We start from the raw sequence: 9,878 nt of genomic DNA, 5'->3' as shown, positions 1-9,878 counted from the left end.
TATCGCCCTGTAACAGGCGACGGCCTGCTACAGGGGTCACTCGGCGAGAGGCCGAGAGATTCTCCTGCCAAAATTTTGAATTCTGGAAGTGACCCTTCGCCTTCTCACTTCGCCTATATAAAGGAGTGTTAACTTCGGTCATTTTCACACTTGAAAACTTTGTGAGAGAACATTCGGACCCCTGAACTTGCTCTGACATTTTGGACCCTTTCTGCCTACCGCCTGCTCTGACAAGCCGACTGCAAAGGATTTTCAAAACTTCATCAATCGTCACTCGTTCAGGTAACCGTCGGTTCTCTTACTCTTAATTTTCTCTTTGCTTTATTCTTTTTTGAAATGGCACCACGGAAGCACACGACACGACCTAGGTTAGTGATCAGCCGGTCACCGGGGACGGCTGAATCTAGGACTAGGAGTGCCGCATGCCCTTTTCTGGACCCATCTTTGCCCTTTATACAAAGTCCGGCTGTATCTGTGTCAATGCAGAGCATGATGGCCAGAACAAAAAAGACTTCCAGGATCTCAAACTCAGACGGCTCCTCCCACAAGGTGCCGATTAGTGAAACATCTGACCAGGCGCCAGATGTGGAAGTGAAACAAAGCGGCTTGAAAGCCGGAAGTTCTGAGGGAGGAGTCAAAGTGACCCCTTCCCATTTTACAGTTGACAATTCTTCATTCTCTCCTGCTCCTTTTAAAGGGGAGGAGGCGGGCCCCTCCGGGAGAGGGGAAGAGTCGTCCTCTTCGGACTCGTCAGAGGACGATTCCGAGTCTAGCTCTTCTGGCCATGCTTCCTTAGACACAGAAGAGAAAAACAGTCGCCTACAAGAGGCGAGGCTTTCTCACGCAGTTGAGAAAGGGGACGATTGGGCGGAGCCATCCGCCTCTCACCGAGAGCAAAATACCCCCTACTACTGCACGGTACCTCGGGGCTGGATCACGGCCATGCAAGAGAAAGTGGAGAGCTTTATCGCAAACCACACAATGGGCCCCGACTTTTTAGTGTTCGTGCCGGATCCAGAAGACACAGTCGTATGGCCGGCTGGTACCAGTTATGATGGCGCCTGCTTTGGTTGCTACGAGGCGGCCATCAAGGCTGGGCTGCGCTTCCCACTACATCCAGTTGTTCAGCGGATCTTGGATGGGTATGAGTTGGGGTTATGGCAGTTAGCCCCGAACTCCTGGGTTAACGTACTCGGCTATGTGGCCGGGTGCGAACTGCACGGGGTGGAGCCGAGCTTCGAGGCTTTCGCCCACATAAACTACCTCAGCCGGACCCCTAAGGCAGGCGATACCGGCTGGTATCAATTGACGAGCCACAGGGGCTACCTCATGACGAGAGGTAAAGCAAACAAATGGAAGGACTGGCGGAGCACCTTCCTCATCATTGAGAGTTCAGACACAGAGCTGAACAAGCGCTTCAACAGGTGGAACAGGAATCCGCCCCTTCTTGCAGGCGGCTGCAGCATGCCGCCTATTCCCCCCAAGGCTAAGAAAGAGATCCTAGATAAAGGACTCTTCAAAGTAGAGTCGAAGGTGAACTCTACTTCAGGGGTACGAGAGCAAGTACCCCTGCACTGCGTCCCGAGCTTCAAATGGCTCTACGACGAGTACTTTTTGGCCGCCTGTGGCCTCAGCAGTCGGTGCTCAAGAGGTAGCCGGCCTGTCGAATACTCTGCTGTTCCGTGCATTTCTTGTTATGACTTTTATTAACTTTGCTATTTGTTTTTGCAGCGGACGCCATGAGCAAAATTACCGCCTCCAAGACTGCGGCGGCCATGTTGCGGGCCTCCATCATGCAACAGTCTTCAACCGACTCCCCCAACAAGGGGGCACCCTTGGTGGGCTTTGAACCTTTCACCCTCTTTTTGGAGTTGTGTTTATGCATATACTGACTCTTTTCTTCTTTTTTAGACGGGCGCTCCAAGAGCTTCTTCTTCCCAACAGCCAGACCCCAAGGCCCGGAGGACGACTGTTGCGAGCTCTCCTGGTTCTGCCAGGAAACATGCGGCGGCTGAGAAACAGCCGGCCACTTCTTCTAAAACTCCAGCAGGGCCACCTAGAAGTATGAAATTGTCCTTGTAAATTTTAGACTTGCTCCCTTCTTTACTAGGTATAATCCGTTTGTTTATGCTTGATGCAGCCGGCCCTCAGGAGCCTGACTTGGTCGAGGTGGCCAAGTCTATGATCAAGGTCGTTCCTCCAGCTGAAAGGGAGGCGGTCAGGGGTGTCGGCACCCTTGACCTAGACGGGATTGCAGGGGTCCTTGCTGAGGTATACTTAGCATATTTTTGAGTATTTGAATTCCAGGACGCCTGTTTTCTTTTTGTTTGGAAACTGACGCCTGTTCCCTTTTGTACTTAGGCCCTGCTCCGAGTGAACGGCCTTCGCAAGCCGCTTGACCGGAAGAACAAAGAGGTAAAGGCTGCAAAAGTTATGGCCGCCTCTGACTGTGATAAGGCAATGTTACAAATTGCCCAAAATGAAGTTCTGACCATTGATATTCTTTATTATCAGGCGCAGGCTACCGCCGCTATCCGGGCTCAGTTAGAGGCGGCCCAGAAGAAGAATAGCGAGCTGGAGGCGACCATCAACAACCTCAAGGCCGAGCTGAGACCTCTTCGCCAAAAGATGTCCTCATACGAAACCTTGGAGAAATCCTTGGCGAGCGTAAAGGTACGCCTGGTGACCCAGGAGAAGAGTCTTACTTAGGAGCTTTCGGAAAAGGCCGAGCAAGAGAAGAAAGAGCTGGTCCAGGAGATGATGGAAGACTCTGCTCAAATCCAGCGCATGACTTGGGGCCGCCTCTTCCCCAATGCCGACTTTGCCTCTTGGGAAAAAACGTACCGCCAGTGTTCTGATAGATATAATCAAGAGATCCTGGCCCTGGACGACTGGTTGTCTGTTTCCAGGCTAGACGATCAGTCGGCCATTTATCCAATCGGTATTCGAAGCATTTTAAAGACTGGATCCCCTTTAGGCAGACGGTCCTCTCATTTGTAAAATTAACCAAGTAGGAAAGTGGTTTGACCAAGTAAACATGATTGTTACCTAGTCGCCAAGTAACTGAGTAGTAGAGGTATCAAGCGGTTGGTACCGGTTGTTCCCCTTTATTCGCCAATGTTTGTTGGCTTTTAACTCATAGGTTGTTAACCTAGCAGGAGTAGTGGTTGAGAGCCCCTGTTTGCTAAAAACAGGCGGACGACTCATACCTTTTAGGCTCCATACTAAGTTTGAGAGAGTGACTATGAGTTAACTTTGGAGTTACTCAGTCGCCGTCACTCCTGCTTGAGTAGTAAAGGTACCAGGCGGCGGAGGCCGGCTGAACCTTTTGATTTGCCAATGTTTGTTGGCTATTAACTCAAGAGGTACCCCCCTGCATTTATCCCAAGTAATACAGGCGGTCATCTGACTTAGATGTCAACTGCTACCACTGGTTTGGTTAGTGATGGAGTTATCCTTGTCTCAAAAACGGCTACGTGGTTGCCCTTGGGGGCAGTCGTATAGGTGCCGTGTAATTAGTTTATAGAGCAATGTTCCACCCAAAAGGGAGCTGCTCTCTGCGACGAATTTCATCCGGAGGGATGCCGCCGGACGCCTGCTATGATGTTGGGACAGGTCGTATTAGTTTTGAAGATTGGATCAGTTGGCTTGGCGCCTGGTCTGATCATTCGGCCTGTGGCCTTGGTTAGTTCTTGGTGAACGTAGGTTCTAAGTAAAAGGAGGGTAGCCGCCTGTTTAGGCACAGGGTCGGCCAGGCCCTGATCATTTTTAGTTAAGTATAAGGGGGGTGGCTGTGTGTTTGGAACCAGTCGGCCCACTTCTATGGAGAGTAGCCGACTATATGTCCAGACGGCGTGCCCCTATGAAGATAGAGTAAAATACTCAATGGAGAGTAGCCGACTGTAAAGGTACAGACGACATGCCCCTCTGAAGATAGAGTAAAATACTCAATGGAGAGTAGTCGACTGTAAAGGTACAGACGGCATGCCCCTCTGATGATAAAGTGAAATACTCAATGGAGAGTAGCCGACTGTAAATGTATAGGCGGCCTGCCCCTCTTAATTAAGAATAAAAATTAAACATGGAGAGTAGCCGACTGTTTGTCAGCAGGCATGCCCCTCTTAAGTAAGAATAAAAACTGAGTATGGAGAGTAGCCGACTGTTTGTTAGTAGGCGTGCCCCTCTTAGTACAAAATTGAATATTAAGTGCAAACTTTTATTAAGTAGCCCTTGACTATTTACATCATTCAAAAGAAATATTTCTTAAGATTATCTACATTCCAAGTTCGAGGCAACGGTTGTCCGTCTGGTGTTCCCAGACGGTAGGTACCGTCCCTGACCTCTTCACAGATTCGGTAGGGTCCTTCCCAGTTGGGAGTTAGTTTGCCAGACTCATTAGCCCTACCAACTGCTTCCATTTTTCAAAGTACAAAGTCCCCCACTTTGAGTGGACGCCTGTGTACTTTTTTGTTGTATGATCTAGTCATTCTCAGGCGGTAAATTTCATGGCGCAAGACAGCATTGCCCTTCCTTTCAGGAAGTGAGTCCAATGCAAGGCGCATGTCTTCCCATTTTGCCTCTTCGTCAAATAGCATTACTCGAAGAGTCGGCTCGTAGTGTTCTATTGGAAGAACAGCTTCCGCACCATAAGTTAGGAGGAATGGAGTTTCTCCAGTCGCCCCTTTTTCAGTCGTCCTAATGGCCCAGAGAACATGTGGTAATTCATCCGCCCATAGGCCGCCTGCTCGTTCAATCGTTTTCTTGAGACCGTCTGAGATGATTTTATTAAAGGCTTCTACCTGGCCGTTTGCTTGTGGACGGCCGATAGATGCAAAGTAGTGTGCAATTCCTTGGTCACCCAACCAGCTTTTGAGAACAGACGTCTCAAATTGGGGACCATTATCAAAAACCATAGACATGGGAACCCCGAACCGAGTGATGACATTTTTCCAAATGAATGAAATTACATCCTTCGTCTTGATTCCCTTTACAGCCTCTGCCTCTACCCATTTAGTGAAGTAGTCGACGGCAACAAGTATGTACCTCCTTCCGCCTGTAGCAGGCGTATATGGACCCAGAATATCCATGCCCCACTTAGCAAACGGTAGTGGGCTATGGATGGTAGTGAGGTCAGTAGCCGGACGGTGAATTAGTTTGCCAAACCTTTGGAACTTGTCACATTTTTTCACCATCACCATCGCATCTGCTTCTAAAGTAAGCCAAAAGTAGCCCTGCCGCCTTGCCAGTTGAGCAAGCGTCCTACCGCCTATATGGGAAGCACAGTAACCAGAGTGAAGATCGTCCAGTATCTCTCGCCCCTTTTCTGGAGTAACACACTTTAAGAAGGGTTGAAGGTACCCCCTTTTGTGAAGTTCTCCCTTTATTATTTCAAAACTGGTTGCTCGTTTTTTCAGTTCTGCCGCCTGTTGATGATCATCCGGCAGGGTACCATTTGTCAGATATGCCCTGATAGGATCCATCTAGGTTGAGCTTCTGTCTAGGATTCCAATAGGGTCTTCCTCGATGCTTCTCTTCTCCATTACTTCCCAAAAAACAGTTCGAGGAGTATCACAGGAGGCGGATGATGCTAATTTTAAAAGTGCATCCGTCTGGTTATTTTCTGATCTCGGCACTTGGGTCAGATGGAAATCCTCAAGGGAGCCGACTGCTTGTCGGACCGCCTGTAAATACTTGATCATGGCCGGATGGGTTGCTTCGTATTCGCCATTGTACTGACTCACTATCAATTGTGAATCGGAACAGGCGTCTATTTTTCTTGCTCCTGCCGCCTTGCACATGCGGATTCCGGCTAGTAAAGCTTCATATTCTACCTCATTATTTGAGGCCTGAAAACTGAAGCGTAGAGCATACTCGTACCTGTCGCCCTCTGGCGACTGACATATGACGCCTGCTCCACAACCATTTGAAGTAGAGCTTCCATCCACATATACCTTCCAGACTTGGTCTGGAACTTGAGAGTCAGGAGGACGAGTCATCTCAACAATAAAGTCAGCAAAGGCTTGCCCCTTCACTGCTTTTCTAGGCTCGAAGGTAACTTCGAGGCTCTGTATTTCTATGGCCCATTTGATCATTCGGCCTGACGACTCCATGATGGCCAGTCGCCGCTTAATAGGTTGGTCTGTATACACGACGACTGCATGTGCCAAAAAGTAGGGCTTCAATTTTTTAACAGCCATGAAGAGTGCAAGACCAAATTTCTCCACTAAGGGATACCTCAACTCGGCATTTTTCAGTACGTGACTGACAAAGTAGACCGGGAGCTGACAGCCGTCTCTTTCAGCAAGGAGAACAACGCTTAACACATGATCAGAGACGGCCAGGTACATGTAGAGTACTTCTTTGGGCAAAGGGCTGACCAGCCTCGGCAAGGAATGCAAGTGAACTTTCAATTTCTGGAAGGCCGCCTCAGCATCCGGCCCCCATTCAAACCTTGCCTTTTTCTTAATTGCCTGGAAAAAGTATAGGCATTTGTCGCCTGATCGGCTTAGAAATCTTCCCAAGGCCGCCAGACAACCTGTTAACTTCTGAACCTCTCGGATGGTACGAGGCGACTGCATGTCAATGACCGCCTGCACCTTCTCAGGGTTCGCCTCTATTCCTCTCTGATTGATAAGGAATCCGAGAAATTTCCCAAACTCAACTCCAAAGACACATTTCTTGGGATTGAGCATGACATGGTGCCGCCTGAGTGTGGCGAAAGTTTCTCGGAGGTCCGACAGATGATCTCTCTGAAGTTTAGACTTGACAATCATATCATCAATATATGCCTCGACATTTTTTCCAATTTGATCAAAGAACACAGTGTTTATCATTCGCTGGAAAGTGGCCGGGGCATTCTTAAGACCAAACGGCATGACCGTATAACAGTATAACCCTTGATCAGTGACGAAGGCCGTCTTCTCCTGATCTTTCTTCCATAAAGGAATTTGATGGAAACCAGAGTAGGCGTCCATAAAGCTCATCAAAGCATGGCCGGCTGTTGAGTCAACCAGGTTATCAATTTTAGGCAGAGGGTAACTGTCTTTGGGGCACGCCTTGTTTAAGTCTGTGTAGTCTACACACATTCGCCAGGTGCCATTCGGCTTTTTAACAAGCACCACATTTGCAACCCAGTCTGGGAAGTAACATTGCCGAATGAACCCTGCGTCAAGTAATTTTTTAACTTCGGCGGCTGCCGCCTGACTTCTTTCTTCGCCATGGTTCCGCTTCTTCTGCCGTACCAGCTTCTTTTTCGGATCCACGGCCAGTTTATGTACCGCCAGATCAGGACTAATGCCTGGCATTTCATGGACTTCGAATGCAAGGATGTCCTTGTATTCTTTCAATAGTTTGTGAAAGTCGTCACCCAGGACTCTCAGAGCAGTCGTCCCAACTTTGACTGTTCGCTCAGGACGTGAGTCGTCTAAGATCAAGTCCGTATGCTCACCAGCCGGCTGAGGGCGGAATTCATCCGACCGCTCCTTTGCCAATGATTGCTATTTTTTGTCTTTTCTTGCGGCCCCCGTCTGGGCTGCCTTTCTCTTTTTGCCGCCTGCTTCTTGAACAGGCGCACTCTCCTTGACATTGTCAAGGTCTATTTTTCCACCACTCGACCCAGTGGCCATAACAGTGGGCTTGACATTCGAGAGATAGCACTCTCGGGCCATCCTCTGATCTCCCCTTAGGGACCCGACTGTTCCATTATCCCTCTCAAACTTGAGCAACATAATAGATGGGATTATAACAGCCTTGGAATTATTCAGGGTTGGTCGTCCCAGAATCATTGGTATAGGCCGAGAGTTCTTCTACTACCAGGAACCGGACTACCATGTGTCGTCCTTCCCCTTTTTCGCCCAGGCGGATGGGTAAATCCACTCGTCCCACTGGGTGGACGACTCCTCCTCCAAACCCTACTAAAGGGTGGGATGCCGGATGTATGCAATCAGTCTGATATTTTAGTTTCGACAGACATTTGCTACTGATGAGATCTGAGGAGCTTCCAGTATCTATGAGGATTCGGCCAACTCTCTGGTTGGCCACTTTACATTCAATAACGATAGGGTCGTCATGCGGCCCTCTTACCCCTCCTAGATCTTCTTCAGTGATGACAATCTCAGGAAATGAATATTTGGAGGGCCGTTCTTGGTGAACGGAATTTACATTTAACCGTCTGATATTGTCTTTGTTGCCCCTAATAGTGGGTCCGCCTCCTGAGAAGCCGCCTGCAATAGTGTAGACGACTGCATCATCTGTATCGGAGCTGTCGGCCTTTTGATTCTTTTTGGTCAACTGCTTTTTTGAGGAAGTGTTCCCCGTAGATTTCTTGACATAAGTGTCAAGATCACCTTGCTCAGCCAGGCGGTCCAGATACCGCATGAGACTGATGCATTCATTGGTGTGATGACCAACATCTTCATGATAATCACAGAATTTTTCTTGGTTCCGATTGTTTGCAGAACCCTTCATGGGGACCGGCTTCTCAATTGAGATCCGTCCCTTGATTTCCTTTAGGATAAATTGGCTATCCTTGTTAAACACATACTTTGGGGAGTATGGTTTGAATTCTTTTTTCTTCTTCTGGGACGGTTGTTTAGAGGAAACAGTTGCCCAGACCTCTTTTCTCTTCTCGTCTTTGTTTGACGACTGCTTCTGTCGTCCTTCTCTTTTGTCGGACCTTTTCCCGTCTGACTGTTTTATCGTACTACAAAGATCAGTCGCCTGTATATAGGCTTCCGCTTCAATCAAGGCCTCTTGAAGAGTCGCCACCCTCTTTCGGACCAAATCAAATTTGAAGGTCGACCCGTCTTTGAGACCTCTGAAAAAGTCAGTATAGGCTACTTCATCCGGTAACCCTTGAATCTGTATTCTCATAAGGTTAAACCGCCTGATGTAAGAACGAAGACCCTCCTTCTCGCCTTGCTGAATTGTTCCTAAATCAAGGGTCGTCTTCTTCGCAGGGATGTTCATGGCGAAGTTGGAGGTGAATAAGTAAGCAAGCGTCTTGAAGTTATTTACACAACCAGTCGGCAGGTTGCCGAACCATTGTTGTGCGATTCCTTTGAGAGTCGCTGGGAAACACTTGCACCAAGTGGGATCATCCAACCCTTGAAGGTACATCAGGTTGGTGAATGCCATCAGATGGTCTTCTGGGTTAGTAGTGCCGTCATAGGCGCCTACTAATACATTTTTCACTTTGGCCGGCTGAGCGGCTTCAGTAATTTCCTTGAGAAGGCCGACGGCTGTTCACCAAGTCTAAGCAACCGTAGCTGCCAGTCCATAGGTTGGACATTTTTTGCTGCATGTCCACCAAACGGAGGTGGCTGTAAAAAATATTGTTGTTGCGGTACAAACGGTAAGTTTGGTACCGCCTGGTCGCTATGAAAGCCGGACTGACGGGAGGTGCCGACTGACTGACTCTCATGATACGACTGAGTATGCCTCATCGAGGTATTTTGCAGACTGTCTTGGAAGTTTGAAGTAGAGGCCGACTCTGACAATCGGCTACTCTTCTTCTGCTCTAGCAGTAGCCGAGCGTCTGTGTATGTTTTCCTCGACCCGTCCGCCTGAATATGACGAACAGGTTTCCTATTTCCTGGAGTAGGAAAACGGTATTTAGTGAAGTCAAGGGCAGGTGGCTCCCACTTCCTAGATTTAGGATGAGGGGTCGCCTCTCGCCCTTGAACTGGTTTCCTCTTCAGTGAAGTGGAGGGTTTCTTAGCCGACTGCTCCTTGTCCAGAGCAGGCGGCTTCTTGTTGATCAACTCTTGAATTTCTCCCTTGAAGTCCCTCATGAAGGTCATGAGTTCGTTCCTTGTGATGGGAGCAGACCCATCAGTCGGCTGCTGCCGAACAGGCGGTGCGCCTGCTGGCTCGCTTCC

The sequence above is a fragment of the Chenopodium quinoa genome, unplaced genomic scaffold, assembly GCF_001683475.1.
Source record: "Chenopodium quinoa cultivar QQ74 unplaced genomic scaffold, ASM168347v1, whole genome shotgun sequence".
Taxonomy (NCBI): domain Eukaryota; kingdom Viridiplantae; phylum Streptophyta; class Magnoliopsida; order Caryophyllales; family Amaranthaceae; genus Chenopodium; species Chenopodium quinoa.
Note: the sequence above shows the minus strand (reverse complement) of the source record.